This window comes from Giraffa tippelskirchi, chromosome 10 (genome assembly GCF_054371585.1).
Source record: "Giraffa tippelskirchi isolate mGirTip1 chromosome 10, T2T-mGirTip1v1.2.pri, whole genome shotgun sequence".
NCBI classification, from domain to species: Eukaryota; Metazoa; Chordata; class Mammalia; order Artiodactyla; family Giraffidae; genus Giraffa; species Giraffa tippelskirchi.
The window spans coordinates 93,354,290-93,378,804 of record NC_137284.1 but is presented as its reverse complement, the minus strand read 5'-3'; the positions used below and the strand labels follow the sequence as shown (position 1 = coordinate 93,378,804).

The window sequence follows — 24,515 nt, the reverse complement described above, 5'->3', positions numbered from 1 at the left end:
ACCAGCGACTGCAACACATGTTTGACAAGATCTTATGGAATTCAGCTCAGAATAAACTTTCTGATCCCCAAGTAAATGCTCAAGGACAGAGGCATTTCTTTCTTCTCCTCTATCTTTATATGAAAAAACTAGTCCTAGGCTATTTACCTTCAGTCATGCAGATTGGGAGCGGCAGTCCCTCCCCAAAAGTCCTCCAAAAGTGCAAGAAGAAAATACTTCACAGAGTGGGCTAGAGTAGACCCTTGGTTTCTGTCCCACTCAGTAAACATGCCAAGTACTAAGTAATGACACGTTTAAAGGGGCGGCAATTAAGTGAAACCCTGGTAAGGCATGGATTTGTCTCCCAAGTCAAGAGAAGGTGAGGGATTCCTGCTGCTATTGACTTTCTGGGACTGGGCTTCTCTAGATTTTCTCTCTCAGCAGAAGGAATGAGGAAGAGCTATGATGAAAGCGGCTTGGAGCTCCAAGGAGTGGATGGCCAAGAAAGGGTCATGGACCATCTGTACGGTAGAGCACTGGGAAGTCCTGTGTTCAGACGCTCAGATGCAGGCCTGCGGAAGGAAACCAGGCCCAGCTCGGGCGCTCGGGGCCTGAGGAGGTGCCCCCCGTCACTCTTCACCCCCACACCTCCTTAGCCATTGGACCAGCCAGTGCCTCCCTCCTGGGGAATATGAACTCAAATTCAACCCCAATCAGTTGTGCTTAGAAATGGAGGAAATATGATGCAGAAGCTGTTGGTAATGGCCATCTCTACCAACCGGATTAGAAAGTAGTGAAAACTCCCCTACAAACAGATGGATGGATAGAGCAGACTTGCAGACAAGCAGGAAAAAGAGACAGAAAGGGAATCCCTAAGTTTCCATGGGGCTTTGACCCCTAGTTCCGGAACATCCCTAAGGTCCAGCTGCCTCATGACCTCGTGTTCCTTGAGAATGTTTTGTTTTGAGCTAGCGTATGTAGCCTTCTGTTGCTTACAGCCTCGAGAACTCATTTATCAGAAATCATCTATGAAACCACTGGCTGGGGAATGGCCGAGGCCAGAGCACTGTGGGACTCTCCTGAGCACCTCCCAGGGGCCTTGCAAATCCACTTAACCATACCTTTGAAGCCATATTTTGCCACCTCACAGATGAAGATGAATTTGAGTTTTGACATTGACCTGATATCATCCAGACACTCCCCTCTCCCCATATTATACTTTGAGCTGGCACACTAACCACAACCAAAGTCTTGCATTCCTTCTAGATGCCACACTCTAAGAAGGAGAGTAATGGGTCACAGTGTGTGTGTTAGTTGCTCAGTCATGTCCAACTCTTTGCAACCCCAGGGACTGTAGCTCACCAGGCTCCTCTGTTCATGGAATTCTCCAGGCAAGAATACTGGAATGGGTTGCCATTTCCTTTCCAGGGCATCTTCCTGACCGAGGGATGGAACCCAGGTCTCCTGCATTGCAGGTGGATTCTTTACCATCTGAGCCACTAGGGAAGCCCCTGAGTCACAGTCCCCTTACTGGAAATTCTTGGGGCCCAGAGTTTTACAAATTCAGATTTTTTCAGGTTATAAAAAGCATGACCCACACACATGACTCCTATAGCAGGGTCTGGGACTGTCCCCTAATCAAACACATGAACATTTCTGTAGCAAAATGCACAGTGACTTTTTTAAGTGGGTTAAATCAAAATAATAGTTTCATATCAATATTAGTTTCCTGCCAAGAAGATCAAATCAGGCCAGGTTTTGCCCTCTAGTGAGTTACTAAAAACCTTATTTTCAAAAAAAATAAATAAATAAAAATAAATAAATAAATAAATAAAAACCTTAGTTTCAGACCTTTCTATATTGTGGTCACAGACTATTACTAACCCCTATTTAATATTAACAGATAAAAAACTGATGACCACAGACAGTGAGTATTGACACTTTACTCAGGGTGACCCAGATAACAGTGGACCAAATGGGAATTCAAGACGAAGCAGTCTGGCTCCAAAGCCTACAGCCTTAACTCCCCCCACTTCCTGGCACCCTATTGTTATACTGTTTTTCCAACTGGACACTGCATGAGGGTATCAAGGCTGGTTCCAGAGCTGGAAAACCACATGGAGGACAATTAAGAGAACTAGAGAAAGAGCAGCGAAAGCCAAAGAGGAGATGTGTCCATTTTCCTCAGCTACCTGTCTCCCTCCCAAATTCCTTCCCCAGTTCCATTTTTCGTAAGAGGACATCGGGCTACCAAAGACACTGGAAGCAACTGCAGGGAGAAAGAGGCTCTGAGATTGGAGGCAGGACCTGAGAGTGTGTACAATGATCAGAGGAGAGCTGTGAATTAGAGGCTGGAGGCCAAAAGCCTCAGATCTTTATCTTTCTTGCATTCATTCATCAATGAATTAATGAGCAAGAAACTGTGCCTCCATTTTGGGAAATGTATTAGCTTTGTTTCTATCTTTTGTGTGTGTGTGTTAAAGCCTGTGGTTATAAACTAGAGAAAATATAATGTTAGTTCTGTGATTGAGATGGCCAGGTGTCAGGAACATCCAAGCTTCCCTGTTAACACAACTCCAGCTGGAGTTTACTCTCCCAGCATCCTTCAGAGCTTGTGTTTGGTCAATAGGGTGTGGGTAGAAAAATGAGGTGTCATTTCTGAGTTATGCCCCTAAAAGAAACATGCATTCTGTCCCTGGCCTTTCCCCCTTCCCGCTACCTAGATGATGTCACAAGCTAAAGCAAACACTTTGGACTCGGAGATGGAAATCTTGTGTTGAGAAACAGAACTGCCTTGCCAGCATGGACAGCTCACCTCCATACTATTACACTGAGAAAAATAAGCTTCCATCTTGTTTCAGTTCAGTTCAGTTGCTCAGTCGTGTCCGACTCCATCTTGTTTAAACTATTATAACTGGGGGAGGGGTCTTAGTTTCAACAGCTAGGCTGTTACTCTGACTAATAACAAGTTTTAAAGTCTTTTTTAGCAATTTAGAGCATTCTTGCTCTGCACTTGGTCTGCCTCTGTGAAGGACTACTACCCAAATGACTTCTCCATACTTTTTGTTTTTTTATTTTATCCTTACTGTTGTTCAAGTTAATTTCTGTGTCCCACTACATACTGTATTTGCAACCTTTCACTTGCAGAAAGGAAACACTTTAGAGAAGGCCTGCTAGGAGCCAGTTACTATGCTAAATGCCTGACCTGCAATGTCTTGTTCAATTTAACAAGTACATACTTGTTAAATATTGAGTCCAATATTGAGTCCAATATCGTCATTTTTATTTTATAAATACGAGACAGGCTCAGAGCAGTTAGGAGTCTTGTCCAAGGTGACACAGCTAGGAAGTGGCAGGGTTTGGCTTTGAAGCCAGCTGATGTCCAGGTTGGTTCCTTCCACTACTCTACATTTACATGGTGGTGAGCACATCATGAGCGGCATTCCGGTTGTGAGACTGCTTTTCTTCTGGCTATAATTTATTTCATCAGTGTAACTGCATGACTTTTACTTTGTGACATCTCTATGCAACCCGCAATCCCTTAGGGCCATGTCTGTTTTATTTTTTATAAATTGTGGGGAAATACTCAGAACCTAAAACTTACCATTTACCCATTTTCAGTGCACAGTTCTGTGGCTTTAAGTGAATTTATATTGTTATACAACCATTCACCGATATCCACCTCCAAAACTTTTTCATCACCCCTGAAAAAATATGGGATGTTTCACAAGTTTGTGTGCTCACAGGGACCACATGAATCATCTCTGCTTTGTTTCATGTACTGCCCGAGTGAACACAGCAGGCATGTGACCAAGTCACTGGTTTTCTAGTTATTGGTTCCTTCCCTGCTTTTCTTTCTTTTTTCTTTCTGTGACCTGCTGTATGATCTGTCAGTAATGAAATGAACTGTCCTATTCACAGATGTGCCTGTTCAGAGTCCCGAGCTAACATAGGGAGAAATGAACATGATCCTCTATAAAATGGCCTGGCTTGGATCCTGTCTTCATCTCTGCTTCACTAATCCCCAGGAGGCTGAGCAAGAAAGCAGGAGAAAACTCACAAGCTGCCCCGTTCAAATCTGAACCAGTTAGTGACACTGATTTGTTCTGCTTTGGGGCCACTGGGATGAGACTCAGAGCACCGTCCAGTGCCAGGGCTGGAAGAAGATACAGGGGTCGTTAAGTCTGGCCCCCTTGATTCAGTGGTGAGACCACTGAGGCTCCGACAGGCAGGACTCCTGACCCTGCCCAGAGCTCTCTCCACCTTGACATCTGCTTGCAAGTCTCGTCCAATGCCCTTCCTTTCCCTCTTAAGTCTGTTTAAGCCTTTCTCTCCCTAAAAGCCAAATGTCTATTTAAAAGCCTCAATCCCATCAGCTCCTTACACAAGCCATGGACCCCTCTGCCCACCCCAGGCCCAGTGCTAGGGTGCTACAAGAAGACCTTAAAAATATTGGCAGTCTCGTAAATGCTAGACTTTTCTTCTCAGATCCCTGTGTTAGGACAGCAGGGCATGTTGGCTAACAGCTCTCAGCTGCCAGCCCTCTGGACAGTCCCTTCCCAGGGCCAATGGTGGCCTGCATCCAGAGACCGGGGCCCCATACTGAACAGCATGAAGGCCATCCTTGCTCCAAGCTCTCTGTGTGGCTTCTGAGGCCAGTTGTGACTACCTACAGCCCAGCCCTCTCTCTGTCCTGTGTGGTTCCTTCCCCAATAGCCCCTCTAATAAACCTCCTGCACACAAACTGCCCATCAGAGCCTGCCCCCAAGAGCCAACCAAAATAAAAACAACAACGAGGAGGTTTTGGTTTATAAATGTTTAAAGAATGGTTTACCAATGCCACATTAAGTCAACTCCATTAATTATTCCCTTTCATATTCATGAGCATCTCAAGTGTCAGTACCTCTAGTAATAATCCATAGGTAAAAAGTTCTAACTTTATATAAATCCCTAGCCTATATGTAGTTGTTGCAGAGAAATTGTCAGTAATGATAAATTATGAAGTTTTTTATTTTTTTGGCTTGGAGGATCCTAGTTCCCCAACCAGGGATCGAACCCAGGCCACTGCAATGAAAGCGCCAAGTCCTAGTCCCTGGATCACCAGGGAATTTCAATTAATGGTAAATTAAATGCAGCACTTACAGCCAAATAATTTCTAAGGTGAAATTATTAGATTGAACAGTATAAAACTGCTAATGTATGACTTTGGTGGGGGGGACTTTAAAAATGGCAATTTCATATGATTCAACAGTATTCTCTCAAAAATATTTACCAAAAAGGTGAAAAGGTGAAAGTGTTAATCGCTTAGCCATGTCCGACTCTGCAACTCCATGGACCATAGCTTGCCAGGCTCCTCTAACCATGGAATTCTCCAGGCAAGAATACTGGAGTGGGTAGCCATTCCTTTCTCCAAAGGATCTTTCCAATCCAGGGATGGGACTAGGGTCTCCTGCATTGCAGGCAGATTCTTTACCATCTAAGCCACCGGAGAAGCCCAGTTACAAAAAAATTATATTTAATTTGGGATGTAGATGCATCCTAATGATTTTGCGTTCCAACAAGAAGCATGTAGGTGCTATGAAGATGTTAAAAATGGCCTTCCCTCTTTGAAGTATAAATGCAACAAGCAGAACATAGAGATGAAAGTCAAGATAATGCCAAGATCTAGGGGCAAAGAAATTGACCCACAGACCTATGCGTCACTCTGTGACTCATGGTCCAGGGTGACGTACTCATTGCCTCTTGGGGTTTCATGCTCATGACAAGCTCCCATATCCTCTCTGCATTTTTTCCTCTTTCTGTCCTCACTCTCTCTCCTAGAGACCTTCCTTGTCTGCAGGAAAGCATGGCAAGGAGAAAAATCTATAGTTTAAGGGGAGAAAACAAATTTTGTGCTTTTCTCTCTCCTTCCATGAAAGGTTTTTCCATGATGATACAAACATTTAAGTTTCCTAAGTTCATTATCCTTTCAGGCCCTTGTGACAATTCCTCAAATTTCCACAAATAAATGAGCCGATTCACTTCTCCAAAAATGTCTTGTCCCCACAAATACTTATTCATGAGAAGAACCTCTGAGTTTAGCCTGTTCCTCCCAGACTATTTTATTTATTGATCACGTTGTTTTTTGTGCTGATTTGACATTAGTATTTGGGCTTCTTTGAAACTTTGAAAGTCTAATGGTTGGTACAGAGAGCTCCAAGCTCTTGCAACATGAGCTCTGGTCACCATGCTTACCTGGACTGGCTGTCTCGCTCTCTTCTCCCTCACCCCATGTAGGGTGCCTGTGAGAATGCAGAGAGAGAGGGGCATAGGGCCAAGAGCTCTCACCTGCCCAGGGTGCCCTCCAGAACATAGTGGGGGTTGAATGAGCTGAATGAGCCAGGCCAGAGAAACAGGAACAGGGCAGAGGCCACGCTTGGTCCTTGAGAAACTAAAATCTTATAGGCAGGAGCATTCAATGTGAAAACTTTTACCTGCTATAAGTAAATAAGGGAGCTCCTTCAAAAAATGAGTTTATAAGTAGGAAAGCAATGATTAGTGGAAAGTGGAGCATCAAGAAAGAAACTATACACATACACACACATCATTCTAAACCCACAACCGAGAGATAACTGCTTTAAATTTTCTTTGATGTGGAATAATTTTGTTGTATACCTGAAACTAATGAAATGCTGTATGTCAATTATACTGCAATTAAAAAAACAAAATTTCTAAAAAATTATCTCATTTCATTTTACTTGGATTTAGCAGGAAAAAAGTGAAGTGAAACTAGAGTAGTGACTGACCTTCATACATATCTATATATTTCCTCAAAACAAGACTTATTAATTACTAAGGAACTCTTCAAAATGATTACAAAATATGAGGCTTTGGTGTTAAAGTTAATGGGTATTTTTTTTAAGCTTATGCTTCTTAATGGCCATAAGTTTAAGTTTCCAGATGCTGAGCTTAAATGACTGTCTAATCACAATTCAAAGTCTTCAGGCTCCCTGACTTCAGACTATACTACAAGTCATCAAAAGTCAAGCGACAGTCATCAAAACAGTATGGTACTGGCACAAAAACAGAAATATAAATCAATGTAACAGGATAGAACATCCACGCACCTATGGTCACCTGATCTATGACAAAGGAGGCACGAATATACAGTGAAGACAGTTTCTTCAATAAGTGGTGCTGGGAAAACTGGACAGCTACATGTAAAGGAATGAAATCAGAACATTCTCTAACATTATGCTGCTGCTGCTAAGTTGCTTCAGTCGTGTCCGACTCTGTGCAACCCCATAGACGGCAGCCCACCAGGCTCCGCCGTCCCTGGGATTCTCCAGGCAAGAACACTGGAGTGGGTACACAAAAATAAACTCAAAATGGGTTAATGACTTAACTGTAAGACCAGATACTATAAAACTCTTAGAGAAAAACATAGGCAGAACACTCTCTGGCATAAATCACAGCAAGATCTTTTTTGATCCACCTCCTAGAGTAATGAAAATAAAAACAAAAATAAATAATGTGGTTTAATTAAACTTAAAAGCTTTTGCACAACAAAGTAAACCATAAATAAAACAAAAAGACACCCCTCAGAATGGGAGAAAATATTTGCAAACCAAGCAACCGACAAGGTTATATTTTAGTCTCCAAAATATACAAACGGCTCATTCAGTTCAATATCAAAAAATAAACAACTCAATCAAAAAATGGGCACAAGATCTAAACAGACATTTCTCTAAAGAAAGCATACAGATTGCCAAGAGGCACATGAAAAGATGCTTAACATCACTAATTATTAGAGAAATATAACTCAAAACTACAATGAGGTACCACCTCACACCATTCAGAATGGTTATCATCAAAAAATCTATAAACCAAAGATGCTAGAGAGGATGTGGAGAAAAGGGAATCCTCCTATACTGTTGGGCCTCCTAGGTAGCACAGTGGTAAAGAATCCACCTGCCAATGCAGGAGACACAGCTTCGATCCCTGGGTCGGGAATTTCCCCTGGAGGAGGAAATGGCAACCCACTCCAATGTTCTTGCCTGGAAAAATCCCATGGACAGAGGAGCCTGGCCGGCTACCGTCTATGGGGTCGCAAAGATTTGGACACGACTGATGGGGCACGCCTACGCTGTTGGTGAAAATGTAAATTGGCAACAGCCACTATGGAGAAGAGGATGGAGATGCCTTTAAAAATAAATAAATAAATAAAAATAGAGTTACCATATGATTCAGCAGTCCCACTCCTGGGCATATATCCAGAGAAAACCATAATTCAAAAAGATACATTTATCCCAATGTTCACTGCAGCACTACTTACAATAGCCAGGACATGGAAGCAACCTAAAAGTCCACTAATGGAGGAATGGATAAAAAAGATGTGGGATACACACACACACAATGGAATATTACTCAGTCATAAAAAAGAATGTAATAATGCCATTTTCCATGCCATGGATGGACCTAGAGATTGCCATACTAAGTGAAGTAAGTCAGACAGAGAAAGACAAATGTATCCCTTATATGTGGAAATCTAAAAAAATGGTACAAGTAGACATATTTACAAAAAAGAAATAGAGTCACAGATATAGAAAACAAAATTATAGTTACCAGTGGGGAATACAGGAAGAAGATAAATTGGGAGATTGGGACTGACATATACACACTACTATATATAAAATAGATTGCTAATAATTACCTACTATATAGTGCAGGGAACTCTATTCTATACTATGTAATGACCTATATGGGAATAGAATCTAAAAAAGAGTGTGTATACATATGTGTATACATATAACTGATTCACTTTGATGTACAGCAGAAACTAACACAACATTATAAATCAACTATACACCAATAAAAGTTTATTTAAAATAAAAATTAAAAAGATACACAATAAATATGTTTGACATGAGAATGGAAAAAAGTAAAATTCAAAGACACCATTACTATGTTAAAAACTACAAAATCTATTTCCCTTTTTTTTTTTTGACAGGGAAAGAGAGAAAGAATGAGAACAAAATTTATAACTAAGTTTATTCTCTAGGTGATTCTTCCAAAAAATATTAGAGAAAAGCTGATATGTAAAGAAAACATGCTATAAAAATGACAAGCCACTTTCAGGAATAAAAAAAGCACACTTTACAGAGGCAAATGCATATACCAAGTACCCATTACAAGTCCAAAAAGGTTGTATTTAGTTCAGAGGGCCTGTCACTAGTTCTCATATAGCACTAACAGCTCAAAACTGACTTGTTTCATATTCAGACCATGACTTCCCTGTAGAGTGTTTCCTTGTATTTTCCAGAATATCTAGGGGCCATTCTTTATCTTGTTGGGGGGTAAAAAAAAAAAAAAAGACTCATGCCACCATCTCACCGATAGCAGGCTGTGGTGACATGTCTAGATCCTAATCACAAGATCTACAAGATGTTACCCACTTTCTTCCTGAAAATGGTTTCCATGGAGCCCTCTGACTTCCTTTCTAATTTGAACTCACTACTCTAGGCTGTGGATCAACTGTCTTCATCCTAGCACATATTGTCACTGTCCTCCTAGACTGGTTTCTTGGAGCCCATGTTTTTCTCTTTCCTGTGTTCCTTTTCTGCTTGGCTCTAGCACACCTCTGAGTAACTCTTCTAGAAAAAGTACAGAGAAGATGATCTTGCAAAGTCCTTATCTGTGTCTGCAGGTACTTTTAGGCTTAGCCTAGCTGGTGTATATTTATGTGTTCAAATCATTTCCCTCAGAACCTGGAACTTGGTGCTTCATCTTTTAACATCCACTGTTGCTGTTTGGAGTTTTCTGATCCAGTGTGACTTTAGTCAGGCAATTTTATGTTTTCTTTCTGAAAACTTTAAGAATATTCCTTTTATTCTTACAGGGCAAAAATGTCACCAATATGTACTGAGATGGGCCCTTTTCAATCTGAAGACCAAGTTATTTCTCTCTTTTGAAAAAAGTCACATCCTCTCTCCATATTCTCTTTCTCTCAAAAGTAAACTGCTTAGATATTTTCCCAACCATTCTCCCTTCTCTTTTGACATCATCTCTCTAAGTTTCAGAAGATTTATTTTTTCAAATTTATTTTCCAAATTTCGAATTCAGTCCTTGACTATATCTATTTTTTTCAGACTTCTGTGGAATTTTGAAATTAATTTTTATTTTTGGCCACACCATGCAGCATGTGGGGTCTTAGATGGAACCCATATCCCCTGCAGTGAAAGCACACAGTCTTAATCAGTGGACCTCCAGGGAAGTCCCTGAAATTAATTTTGATAATCATATTGTCAAGATTTCAATGTCAACAATTCTAGTTTTCTGATTATTCCTTTAAATGGCAACTTGTTTTCAATGTATGGATATAATATCCTCTTGAATCTCTCCAATCCCTACTGAGACCATCTCAAAAGTTCTCCTCCTCCCCAGGACTACCTCCTTTTCCCCTAGAGGGGGAAGCTTGTTCACAGTTCAACTCCTCTTTTGCACCAATAGTTCCTCTTTAATTACCTGGTTATCTTTATGCCTATATGTTGACAGATGGAGAGCCAGTTTGCCCTGGGCTTCCCTTGAGCTGTATTTTGAGTAGTAGGATTTTGTAAGAGGTGAGGACTAGGGATTGAGAAAGTTTGGGTGAGGTATCTTAGGTTGACAGTAGTGTTTTATGTTTATCCTCCTTCAACTGTACATCCTGTTAATAACAGATACTATATGGGGCTCTGAGGGTCACTGGAGTAGGACCTCTATTTTAATAGTGTTCCTAATACTTGATTGCAGATTTGCAGAAGTAAGCAAATCATAGTCAAGACCAAGAAGTTACCATGACTAGGAAAAGAGTGTCATGCTGGGAATACAAGACAAAGAGGTGAAACTGGAAGATTTAGAGTGAGTATAAGAGGACTGACAAAAGATTTTTAATGGGGGGGAGAGAGAGAGGCCAATCCGATGGGAAGGGGCTTCCCTGGTGGTCCAGGGGTTAAGACTCTGCACTCCCAATGCAAGGGACCTAGGTTTAATTCCCGGTCAAGGAACTAGATTCCACACACCTCAACTAAGATCCAGTGCAGCCAAATAAATAAATCTTTTTTAAAAATCTGATGGAAAATGGGAATACTTCTACTCCTGCCACCTACTGCTGTTTTCCCAGAGACAGATTTAAAGACTGATTTCCACTTTTCACTTGCCTCCCCAACAGAAATATCTGCTCCTGCCTCTTCACAGAGTCCTGCAGAATTGAGGGCAAAGCCATGAAGCAATTGGGAAGAGAAGGCCGTGCTGTTCAGAGTCCAAGGACCCAGCACAGCCCTGGCAGGCTGCTCAGGCTCCGGCTCAGCTCCCCCATGGGCGACTGCCCTATTGCTCAACACCACCATGACGAGGCCACACCCCTTCCTAGCTGAACTTGCAAGTCGACTTACCATCTCTGATGCTCAGCCAACTGATTAGGACAGCAACCTTGATGAGCTTCACATGCTATCAAAACTTTTAAAGCTACCACTTATGGAAATTTTCAAACATATTCAAAAGTAAGGAGAACAGATAATGAATGTGCCTGTCACCTAATGTCTTAGTTTGCCTGTGCTTCTATAACAGAAGAGCATGGACTGGGTGGCTTACTAACAACAGAAATGTATTTCTCACAGCTACAGGTCAAGATCAAGGTGCAGGAATGGTTGAGTTCAGGTGAAAGTCCTCTTCCTGGTGCACAGACATTCTTCTCACTGTAACCACCCACAGGGAGAGGGAAGGGACTGGGGAGCTCTGTGTGGTTTCCTATAAGGGCACTAATCCCATTCAGGAGGACTCCACCCTCATCACTTAATCACCTTACAAAGGCCCAATATCCTTTAGGGTGTTAAGATTTCAACATATGAATTTGGAGTAGACACAAACATTCCATCTGTAGCCTTAGGAGGAGGAAACTTACTCCCACCCCTTGAGTTCCTGTGGCTGGACTAATAAAATTAGCACAAGACAGATTAAGGGAAAAGAAACTAATTTTAATTATGTGCACAGAGGTCTCATAGAAATGGGGCCTAAAGGGAAAGCAGGCAGCTTTTATACTTTTTAGACAAAGAAACAATAAATTCAGGAGGAACTGACATGACAAAGAAACTCAGGTTTGGAGTGATCAATTAGTGAAGAATCTAAACAGTTTGAGCTGGGGTAGTAAATAAAAGAAGTAACAAGGTTTATTTATACAAGCTCTGGGCCCAAATTCCCCACCTCTGGCAATAAGGGTGTCCTTCTACTTCCAAGTGTGGAGAGTACACCTTTCACGTGAAAGATTGATTTCCTGCTTTGGAGGAGACAAAAGGTCAGACTGTCTCTTTCACATTGGCCATTTCTTACATAACTTTAATTCAAAATTATTAGTATGCCATTGAGGCACATCTTGGGGGCACATCTTGGACCCCAATAATAGCATTCAATTTCAAAACTATATCAACATTTTGCCAATTTAAGAACCTACTTTTGGAGTGGGGATAGAGGGAAAAAGAACCCACTTTTCAGCAGGATTCATTTTTCAAAATAAGACTCTCCTTTTTCATAAACATGACTTCCCTGGTGGTTCAGACGGTAAAGCGTCTTGCTTACAATGCGGGAGACCTGGGTTCGATCCCTGGGTCGGGAAGATACTCTGGAGAAGGAAATGGAAACCCACTCCAGTACTCTTGCCTGGAATATCCCGTGGACGGAGGAGCCTGGTAGGCTACAGTCCATGGGGTCGCAAAGAGTCAGACACGACTAGCGACTTCACTTTCACTTTTCATAAACATGCATCTAAGCTCCACCTCTGGAAATCCTATCATCAAGCCCAAAAAAACACAGTTTTGTAGCACTTCATAAGTAATTCTGATGCCCACAGAAAATTGAAAGCCATTGCTGTAGTGAAATGAGAACAGAAGTATGATTCTACGATATACAGGGAGTTCAAAATCTTTGATAAATACGAGAAGACCCAGAAGACATAAAAGAAAAATAGTTACATCGCTCCCTATAAAATATGTAAATAGCAGGGTAGCAAAAGATCACAAAGACACAAGGATGAGAGAAATATTTTCAACATAGATAATACCCTTAATTCATGGAGACTTCTTATAAATTAGTAATATTTGTTCAAAATAGCAAATATTTGTAAAATCTCATAGATAAAGGCTCTGAAGAGACATAGACTGTTCAGACTGAGAATCTGAAAATGGCCAATAAATCTATGTATAGATTCACTGTCTCTTTACAGATCAGGAAAACGCAAATAATAAGAAATTGTTTCCAACCATCAAATTAGCCAAAATTGAGAGGATTCCTCATTTCCCGATGTTGGTAAGGTTTGGGGAAGAGAGCCATTTCTGTTCACTTATAATAGGACTATAAATCGCTGCAAACTTTTTAGATAGTAATCAGGCACTGTGATTTAAAATGTATAATGCATACACTCTTGAACCCAAAAATCTTACTTAGAGGCATCCAGCCAGGAGAAATAAAATACAAGTCTATTAAGACCTGCGTTTCATGGACAGCCTCTGCAACTAGCATTTACTAAGGACCTACTATGTTCTGACAGCTGAGCTAAGTGAATTACAAACGATGCTTTAGTTAATCCACATGACAACTTTATGAGGCAGTTCCCTTTATCTCAGGAAAAAAAACAACAACTGATATTTAGAAAATTTAAATATGTCTCCAAAGGTTTTTTTTAAAATGTGCCAGTAAATGTTGGAGTTAGAACTTGGAACTGGTCAACACAACTACAGAGTTCATGCTCCCGGTCACTGCACTGTGTTGCCGAACTAGACACAAATAACCAAAAAAGAAAACAAACCCCAGTGCCCTGGGTAGAGGAACAGTCTTTACAATGAGCCCAACCCCTAGAAACACAAAATGCCCCACTCCGGTATCACAATTAAAATTCATTTTGGGGGTAGGAAAGTTGGAACAAATACATTTTTCATAGAGACAGAAAGAAGTTATGATGAGGAAGAAAGACAGGCATGAAAGTCTTCTTGGATGCAAAGAGATTTCTCTCCCAGGCAACCTCAACTTTTCCCTGTAAATGCCTGGTTCAAGGACTTCCAACAGGGCCCCAGGCAAGGTGCAATTTCCCCACTTTCCCTCTAGGAGCAGCTGTGTTGGCCTCACCCCAGCTAACCCTTCCAAGGCAAAGGGCTGAGGGTGTGAGCAACTTTTTTCATTGGCAGAGGAATGGTGAGCATGAGGATTCTCAGGGCACTGGAAACATGGCCTCAATTTTCCTGGAAAATGACCACTTGTTTGTTTTATCTTCTTGGAATTTGGAGAGAATGTCATGAATACTCTTTCCTCATCAAGCCCCTGGCTGACCCTACCCTGAAACCTTAACCCGTGGTGGAAAGGAGAGAAGCGTCTTATCCATAGCAAGGTCATTGCCCCCAAACTCTGGGTTTCAGAGCAGATTCTCCTAAGCCATTTCCTCCCAGGTTTTATGTCCAGATTGTGGGAAAAGATTCCACAGATAAACTACATGCCAAAGTTGTAGCTCTGGGTCCAGAGCACCCAGAAGCATGTATTAGGATACGTTCTCACTTAACTATGCTTGTAAAATAGTGATCGGTATAAACAAGTTGCAAGGACCAATGTAGTATATTATAAAACAGGATTATGATTGATCCAATTCTGTACACTTGAAACCAGTAACAAACAATATAAAATAAGCAAGTAGTAAGTATTAGCCTGATAATCTAATAAGAGACTGTGACAACCACAGTCCTGGAGTTGTTTTTTGCTTATCATCAACTGTTATTATTAATAGCTACTTAACCTAACCTTGTTCTCTCTTCAGACTCAGGGGAGTAAACACACTTCTAACTTGTCCAAACCCCTGCCTTACAGTAAAAAACTCGTAAGCATATTTACTGCTCAAGCCCCAATAATGCCGTATTTTCAGATAGACTCTCCCCACATCAAAGTCCTTGTAAAAGCTCCTATTAAGTTCTTCCTTGTAGGAAAAGGTGGCTTGTTATCAGCTTGTCCAAGAAGGTATGATGCTGTTCCCACGTGCTTAAGTGCCCTGAACACCACAAATGATCACATATCTTCCCGAGCTTTGACCAAAACCTAAGGAGAAAAGACTGGCCTGAAATATCAGCTAGGTGGGAAGTGCCCAGACTCTGGAGAGAATACTACTTGGGTTCAGATCCCAGTTCTGCCTCTTAACAGCTATGTGAACCTGGACAAGATACTTCACTTCCTTATGCCTCAGTCATGCCATCTGTGAAATGGGTTTCTCCTTCACAGGTTTAAGGAACAAATGAGAAGTTACATATAAAACATATAGCACTATGACTACACAGAGGAAACACTCAATAAACATTCATTTTCATTATTTTTCCCTCAACCCTTTCTTCACCCAGAAAATCTGAAGTGATTATATTTCTCCACTTCTTAGGGTTGTCAGGAGAATTAAATGAGATAGTGCATGGACTTTTCAATGCCTAGCACAGTAGTCAATAAATGTTAGTGGGTTATTTTAAACTTTATACTTTTTATTTCAATTTCCACTTGAATCAAGAATTTAGAAATCAGAACACAACTGCTTTCCCTACTAAGATTCACAGGTAACAGTTTTCTAGTTAATCCTTTTTTTTCTTTTCTTTTTCTTTTTTTCTTTTTTTGGGAGCAAACCCTGACACGGGAGTCAGATTATAATGGTATTGGCATGACTCCATGAAATGCTAGCCAAGTGATCTCAAGAAATATCAGAATCTTGGGTTTCTTAACTGTAAAACCAGATAAAAATGTCTCTCTTTTAAAGTAGAAAGATCTCCAGAGGGTAATGAATCAAACATGCTTTGTAGACAATTAAGCAATGCAGCAATGTAAGACCTCATCATTTTCCCAGAATGAATGAGGATTTACCAGAATAAATGTAAAGAGAGCATAATGTAGCTCTATAAAGCAGTTTCTCCATTGACTAGAGCAGATTTTTATTTCTGAATAAGTTTTAATCTGCTTTAAATGGTTAAGAATCTCTAGGGAGAAGCTGAATAGAAGGACAGAATTCCACCACAACCATCAGTTAATCAGTGTGTGTGCTATAGGAAATGAGGCCAAAAGAATAGGAAATAGATATACTTTTTTCACATGGATCAAGAAGCTAAACTTTACTTCTAAGTGCCAGGCCAAGTCTTTAGGCATTTTGTGGATATGTTTGCTTCAAGTTAATTTTTATTCTACATCTCAATAGTCTCTAATGTAGACAATGAGCTAAATTTTGTCTGACGATCTCTCAGTCTCTCTTCCTCTCTTTTTCTCCCACTCTCTAAAAATAAATCCACAAACATCAACAGGATGTGGTAGGTAAGCCTTTACACTTCTACTAGAAAATGAATATTACTTAAGTCAATAAGAATAAACCTTATTTCCAATCCTCAAAACGGTAGTGGTAGGTATCTTTCTTTTTTTCCCTCTATTTTTCTTTAAAGCAAATACATTTTTTCTATTTGAATTGATGAACTGATGTAAGCCTAATAAAATTAAAAGAAGATTTGAGATGCAAGAAAATGAATCTTTGTTACCTTTTCCCTTTTACCTCTACGCACTGGTAACCCAAATAGCTAGCCATTAATATCTCCATGTTAATCCACCCCCAAATATCCTACTATTAGTTCCATACCAAATGCATTTTGTTCTGATGAGGAAGATGCTCAGAGCAGTCAAAATGTTGATAAAACCCATGAAAAAGGAAGAGGAGGAAACGCTTTCATCTCACAATGAGCATATCAATGTACAAAGAAACTGAAGCCTACAGCCCCTGTCACATGCCAACCTGCAGTTCAGTGTGAGATCAGAGAACTTCCTCCTGGTGTCTGCATCTACTCCTAATTGCCCTACTTAAAAGGAAACAAAAAAAGTGAGAGAAATATAAATTGGGGTGTATGTATGTGTGTAAACAGACCTTTTTTCACTGTGTGTGTACTGATTGTCTACTCTAAGCAGAGCACTGCCAGGCACACAAGGCTAAGTGAGACATGGTCTGCTCTGTTGCAAAGGTTTCCTTCCAGAAAAGTGGATTAGACAGAACAATGGGGCCTTATACCCACCCCCCTCCCTACCCCCTCACTCCCACTCCCCCACGACTCCCACCCCCCTCCCCCGCTGCCTACTCCCCTACACGCACCCCCACCACCACTTCAACTGCAGATCATAATCTGAAGCAGGTCGTGAATCCCCTCCTTCACAATCTTCCATAAGAGTTACAGAGTCCTCCCTCTTCATTCATCCTGGGCTCTTCACAGCTGGAATCCAATCACTGCAGCATGCCCAGCCCACACGGAGTTCTCTAGCATCCCCCAAATAAACCACGTGACTGTGCCCAGCCCTAGCTCCAGCTCTCTTCTTTGCTGTTAGAACTGCTGCTGCTTTTCGCTTCCCACCTGCACCCTGCACTTCATCCCCCACCCTACCCCACTCCCACACAGGAAGTTTTCCCTACTCCCACCTGCCTCCCCCTGCAGCCCCTCGCATCTCCTGCCCGCCAGCCCTGGAGATGCTGTCTCTATCGTTGTGTCATTTTCCATCATTCTGCCCAGCTCCACCATGAGCCTGAGGAGGCAAGAACCACGTCTATCCTCTCTGCCCTCAGAGCCAAGGGCAGAAAACCTTACGAAATCTGTGGTCTTGAATTAAATAAAATACTATAAACCAGTCCGTGCTGACTGTCTTCAGAGGGACCCCTAGAGAGTCGTGAAAGTCCAATGGAAGAAGAGAGGAAGAGGAAGTTACAGGAAGGATTCTTTCCAGCAACCTTAAAAAAACCTGCAGTGCCAAGAAATCAATAGATTCTCAAATCTCAGAAATGCACAAGGATAAAGGGCACACACTCCTGCAAGTGCCAACAGAAACCTTTAGCTAAATAAACAGTGAAGTAATATTAGTAAAAATGAAAATAAATCTTTTTAAAAACAAATAGTGCATGAGCCACAGCTTTAAGCTTGTCAACTGACTTTTAAAGGGGCATAGGACAGACGTTAAGAATCATCAGGAATATCTCCACTATGAAGCAACAATGCACTGGTGAAACACAAGACCTGTGAACTCACAGCTTTAGTTCAAATCTTGGTTCTGCCATTTGGTAGCTGTTTACAGTGGCTACCATCAAAAAGACATGAGATAAATGCTGGAAACTCTTGTGCACTGTTGGTGGGAATGTAAACTGGTGCAGCCATTATGGAAAACAATGGAGAGGTTCCTCAAAAATAGTTAAACACAGAAGTGCCATATGATGCAGCAATTCCACCTCTGGGACTATTTCCAAAGGAAATGAAAACACTAACTCAAAAGATATCTGCACCACCATGTTCACAGCAGCAATATTTAAGAGTCAAGGCATGGAAACATCTACTGACATATGAATGGATCAAGAAAACATGATGTAGATACACACATAATGGAATATTATTCAGCCATTAAAAATGAGGAGATCCTACCATCTGCTAAAATATGGATGGACCTTGAGGGCATTATGCTAAATGAAATAAATCAGGCAGATAAAGACAAAAAATACCATATGATCTCATTTATATGTGGAATCTAAAAAAAATAAAAACAAAAGCAAAAACTCAGACTCATAGAAAAAGACAGAGTCTGTCATCACCAGACTCTGGAGTCAGGAGAAGGGAGAACTGGAAGAAGGTGGTCAAACTACAAGTTTCCAGGTTACAAGACAGATAATTGCCGGGTGGGCGGGGGCAGGGATGTGCAGCATGAGACTATAGTTAACACTGCTGTATGACATACAGTAGAGGTGTTGAGAGTAAAGCCTAAGAGCTCTCATCACAAGGAAAAAAAATGTTTTTTCTTTTTTCGCTTTCTCTTTTTATATTTCTCTTTTTGCTATATCAGATGATGGATGCCATCCAAACTTACTGAGTTAATCATTTCACAATATGCGTAAGTCAAACCATTATGCTGTATACCTTAAACTTCTACAGTGATATATGCCAATTATATCTCAACAAAACTGGGGAGGGGGTGAGGAGATGGGTACAGAAGATCCATAATGTTGCAACTTTGAATAGAGTGGCCATGGTAGACCTACCTGAGAAGGTAATGTTTAAGCAAAGAGGGTGAGGGAGGGAGCTCTTCAGATACCAGAGGGAAGAGTGATCCAGGCAGAAAAAAATAACCAGTGCAAAGGTCCTGGGGCAGAGTCTTCCTTAATGTGTTCCAGCTTCACAGGGGTGTCAAGAGTGGTTGGAGCAGGGGAAACAATGAAAGCTGTAGAAGAGAAGGTCAGGGGGAGTAGGCCACTATAAAGACTTTGGTTCTGATTTGAAAGACAGAGATCCATGGTGTGGTTTTGAGTATGGAGTCACTCTGACTGCATCAGCCTAGAGGTGAAAAGGAGGGAACAACTGTAAGTAAGAACCACCACCAGAACGCTATTATATAAAGTCAAATGAGTGATTATGGCAACCAGAACAGGGCTGTAGCAGCAGAGGTGAAAAGTGCAACAATCCTGGCTACACAGCTGACCTTTGAACAACATGTGTTTGAACTGCTTGGGTCCATTATCTGCAATGGTAAACACTACAGCGCTACAGGATTCACAGTTGGTTGGATCCCAGGATGTGGAACCACAGATAGAGAGAGCTGACTATAAAGTTATAATGTGGATTTTTGACTGCACAGAGGGCTTGCACCCCTAACCTCCACATTGTTCAAGGATCAACTATATGTTGAAGCTGAGCTAGTTGGATGCATGTAAAAAGTGAAAGAGAGAAGGCAGGAAGCATCTGGTGTGAGCAAACTGAAAGGACGGAGTTGCCATTCACGGTGGTGGGGAAGGCTCTTAGGAGGGCCAGGTAGGAGATCAGGCATTTGGCTGTGGACATGTTGAGTCTGAGAAGCCCTGTACACATCCCAGAAAAGATGTGAAGGACACAGTTGAAAGTCAGAGGCAACTGGTATCTGGATTTGGGAGAGAAGATATGGGTCAACCGAGATGATGTGTTAGAAATTACAGTCTGCTTAACTATGGTCAAGTGGGCCTTAGAAAGCATCACTACGAACAAAGCTAATGGAGGTGATGGAATTCCAGTTGAGCTATTTCAAATCCTAAAAGATGATGCTGTGAAAGTGCTGCACTCAATATGCCAGCAAATGTGGAAAATTCAGCAGTGGCCACAGGACTGGAAAAGGTCAATTTTCATGCCAATCCCAAAGAAAGGCAATGCCAAAGAATGCTCAAACTACCGCACAGTTGCACTCATCTCACACGCTAGTAAAGTAATGCTCAAAATTCTCCAAGCCAGGCTTTAGCAATACGTGAACCGTGAACTTCCAGATGTTCAAGCTGGTTTTAGAAAAGGCAGAGGAACCAGAGATCAAATTGCCAACATCTGCTGGATCATCGAAAAAGCAAGAGAGTTCCAGAAAAACATCTATTTCTGCTTTATTGACTATGCCAAAGCCTTTGACTGTGTGGATCACAAGAAACTGTGGAAAATTCTGAAAGAGATGGGAATACCAGACCACCTGACCTGCCTCTTGAGAAACCTGTATGCCGGTCAGGAAGCAACAGTTAGAACTGGACATGGAACAACAGACTGGTTCCAAATAGGAAAAGGAGTACGCCAAGGCTGTATATTGTCACCCTGCTTATTTAACTTAGATGCAGAGTATATCACGAGAAACGCTAGGTGGGAGGAAGCACAAGCTGGAATCAAGATTTCTGGGAGAAATATCAATAACCTCAGATATGCAGATGACACCACACTTATGGCAGAAAGTGAAGAAGAACTAAAGAGCCTCTTGATGAAAGTGAAAGAGGAGAGTGAAAAAGTTGGCTTAAAGCTCAACATTTAGAAAACTAAGATCATGGCATCTGGTCCCATCACTTTACGGGAAATAGATGGGGAAACAGTGTCAGACTTTATTTTGGGGGCTCCAAAATCACTGCTGATGGTGATTGCAGCCATGAAATTAAAAGACACTTACTCCTTGGAAGGAAAGTTATGACCAACCTAGATAGCATATTTAAAGGCAGAGACATTACTTTGCCAACAAAGGTCCGTCTAGTCAAGGCTATGGTTTTTCCAGTAGTCATGTATGGATGTGAGAGTTGGACGGTGAAAAAAGCTGAGCACCGAAGAATTGATGCTTTTGAACTGTGGTGTTGGAGAAGACTCTTAGGAGTCCCTTGGACTGCAAGAAGATCCAACCAGTCTATCCTAAAGGGTATCAGTCCTGGGTGTTCACTGGAAGGACTGATATTGAAGCTGAAACTCCAATACTTTGGCCACCTCATGCGAAGAGTTGACTCATTGGAAAAGACCCTAATACTGGGAAGGATTGGGGGCAGGAGGAGAAGGGGACGACAGAGGACGAAATGGTTGGATGGCATCACCGACTCAATGGACATGGGTTTGGGTAGACTCTGGGAGTTGGTGATGGACAGGGAGGCCTGGCGTGCCGCGATTCATGAGGTCGCAAAGAGTCAGACACGACTGAGCGACTGAATTGAACTGAACTGAACTAACTATGGCCTTGAATGTTTTGTCCCACCATAATTAGTCTTGAACCTGTGGTTCTCAAATTCTAGAGTTCACAAAAATCACCAGAAATGCTTATCAAATACTGAGTCTTGGGCCCCATCCCCAGAGAGTCTAATTCAATTGGTTCTGGAATCCAGGGATGAGGGTGGGGAGGGAGAGCAAGGAATGTACGTTGCTGAGCTCAAGAGATTCAGGAGTTGACTCACAGACCAACCTCTGAAAAATCTCAGGGTCTCTTCCCTTCTTCCCAAATCAGATATTCCAACCATCTGGACAATATTTAATTTCTCCAATGACTCATAAAAATATGCCTTCCTTCAAAATATTAAGGAGGTGGGGGACAGTGGTGCTGGACAAAGGGTGCTGACATTTGTTTAAAGCACATTTCACTTGCTGTTTCATTATAGACAGCCTGAATGCTGATTTGGTCAGTTCCATCCCAGCAGGGCTGAGCCATGAGTTCAGTTGGAAAGTGGACCCAGGATTGGTCTCCGAGCCTTCATGCTTGAGCCACTTTCTTAAGTGCTATTCACCCTAATCCCACATGCCACAGTTATAGCAATGGAGTCATGTTAACAAAACTCTCCTCTGAGAAAACAATGCTGAGTATCTACATGGACTACATGATGTGAAAATTTTCTGCATTTAAGTATGCTATGTTTTTCAGTCGCTCAGTCCTATCCAACTCTTTGCGACCCCATGGACTGCAGCACTCCAGGCCTCCCTGTCTTTCACTGTCTTCCAGAGCTTGTTCAAACTCACGTCCATTGAGTCAGTGATATATCCTGTGCATGTGTGCTAAATTGCTTCAGCTATGTCGGATTCTGTGCGACCCAATGGACTGTAGCCCCGCAGGCTCCTCTGTTCATGGGCATTCTCCAGCCAAGAAAGCTGGAGTGGGTTGCCATGCCCTCTTCCAGGGGATCTTCCCAACCCAGGGATCAAACCCTGTCTCTTCTGCCTCCTGCACTGGCAGGTGGGTTCTTGACCACTAGTGCCACCTGGGAAGCCCAAGTATGCTATACCTAATATCAGTCATACAATAGGACACAATGCTTCCTTGAAGGGTGTGGCAGCCAGCCTCCAAGATAGTCCCCACTGATGGTCACCTCCTAGTGATCATACCATTTTGTAGTCCCCTCCCCATTGAATAAGAGTAGAATAAACAAGTGACAGTATATGACTTCCAAAGTTAGATCATAAAGTCACAAAAGGCTTGTGGCTCCATCCTGGACTCCTAGAGCTCTTACTCTAGGGGAAGCTGGCAGCCATGCTGTGAGGACACTCAAGCGACCCTGTGGAGAGGCCCACATGAAGGCAGAGTGAGACCGCCTACCAACAGCCAGCACCGATTTGCCAGCCACATGAGTTCAAGCAGATTCTCAAGTCCCAGTTAGGCCTTCAGATGACCTCAGCCCCAGCAGACTTCTGCTGCAACTTCATGAGAAATCTCGAGCCAGAATCACCCACCTAAGCTGCTCCTGAATTCCAGATCCACAGGTACTATGAAAGAAAGGAAACGATGATTCTCATTTTAAGCTAAGTGTTGGGGTGATATGTTTTATAGCAATAAGTAAATAAAAAGGGATACCCTAAGTGTTCTCACAGCTTTCCATAAAGAAACTCATTAAAACTCATATGAATGCAATGAGGTAAGCACTTTTTAGTAAGCCCCCATATTAAAAGAAAGAAATAAAGAAAGGAGGAAGGAAAAGAAAACAGACATTGAGAAGTTAAGTTCTTAGCCAAGGCTACTCACTCAGGAAGTAGAAGAACAGGGGTGGAAACCAGGCGGTCTGGCTCCAAAGCTTGTGCTCTTAGCTACCACACTGTTCTGCCTTGGGTGTGGGAGTTGCCTTGAAAAGAAAATATTTGTGCTTCTTAGCTTATTCTGAGTAATACTTTGTACTCTAAAATACTTCTCTGTTTTGGCATTTACGCATAGTACTTTTTTTAGAAACTGACTTTAATTCAGGACCTGATTTTTGACTTGGAGTAAACATTACTTTCTTCCAAAAAACACATTTCTAATACTATAAAACATCACTGGGAAAAAGTATTCAGTGATCAAAGTTTCACTTCACTGTCAAGCTATAGGCTCTTCAAAGCAAGGCACACCTCTTTCAGCCCAGCCTGCAATGCAGGAGACCTGGGTTCCATCCCTGGGTTGGGAAGATCCCCTGGAGGAGGGCATGGCAACCGCTCCAGTATTCTTGCCTGGAGAATGCTATAGACAGAGGAGCCTGGCGGGCTGCAGTCCACGGGGTCACAAAGAGTCAAACACAACTAGGTGACTAAGCACAGCACACAGCAATGTTGACTCATCCTCACTGGATACCCAGGGTATTGTGGAGGAAACATAAAAAGAGCTAACAGTGAATCTTGCTTGAATCCTTACCACTTACTTAATCTGCATAATGGGGCATTTGCTGATGTTATCGTGTATTCTGGGCCTTTTCTGTTAACCATCTCCCTAGCTTAACAATCAGCTCTTTGCAGGAAAGACTAATGGTTTACATCTCTTCTACCCTCCATAGTTTATTGCACATAATAGACTTTCAAATCTTTGTTTATTTAAAACATTTCAAACTTTCAAAAATAAAAACCATTCTAGTTGTTTCTTGAACAGCTTCCAATTCCACAAGCTCCTCTTGCTCTGACATCCATCATTTCTGTGGTGAGACTCAGTTAACCACCCCCTCCCTGGTCAGGTCAGAAATAAAAGGGCAGAGTGACAGTGCTCTCAGGGTTCTAATTGCGTCCAATGGAACCAACCCAAAGTCTACCACAGGGCTATTTTGCGTGTTGTGAACCGCACACTTTAGGAGGGACCTTGGCAAACTGGAGAAGAGTGACCAGATGGAGAAAGATCTGAAAACCTAACCATGAAGAAGGCTGAAAGGTGTTTAGTTTAGAGCAGACTGTACTTGGAGCACATGCCCAAGCATTTGAAAAGCTGGCCCGAGAGAGGAGGAACATGCTAATTCTAACTGAGGGACGCCAGAGCCT

The 24,515-nt window shown here is 41.9% G+C and overlaps 1 protein-coding gene across 5 annotated transcripts in view; it reads left to right on the top strand.

The window, feature by feature from the left end:
* Window positions 1-11,532, top strand: part of NAMPT (nicotinamide phosphoribosyltransferase) — a 74,086-nt gene extending 62,554 nt beyond the window's left edge. For 4 of the 5 annotated variants that reach the window (XM_081535920.1, XM_081535930.1, XM_081535929.1 and 1 more), the window contains 2 exons: window positions 10,750-10,857; window positions 11,168-11,532. The gene's annotated coding sequence lies outside the window, so the exon portion shown is untranslated. The remainder of the gene's footprint in view (window positions 1-10,749; window positions 10,858-11,167) is intronic. The other variant, XM_081535922.1, reaches the window with a different exon arrangement.
* Window positions 11,533-24,515: the final 12,983 nt, after the last annotated feature.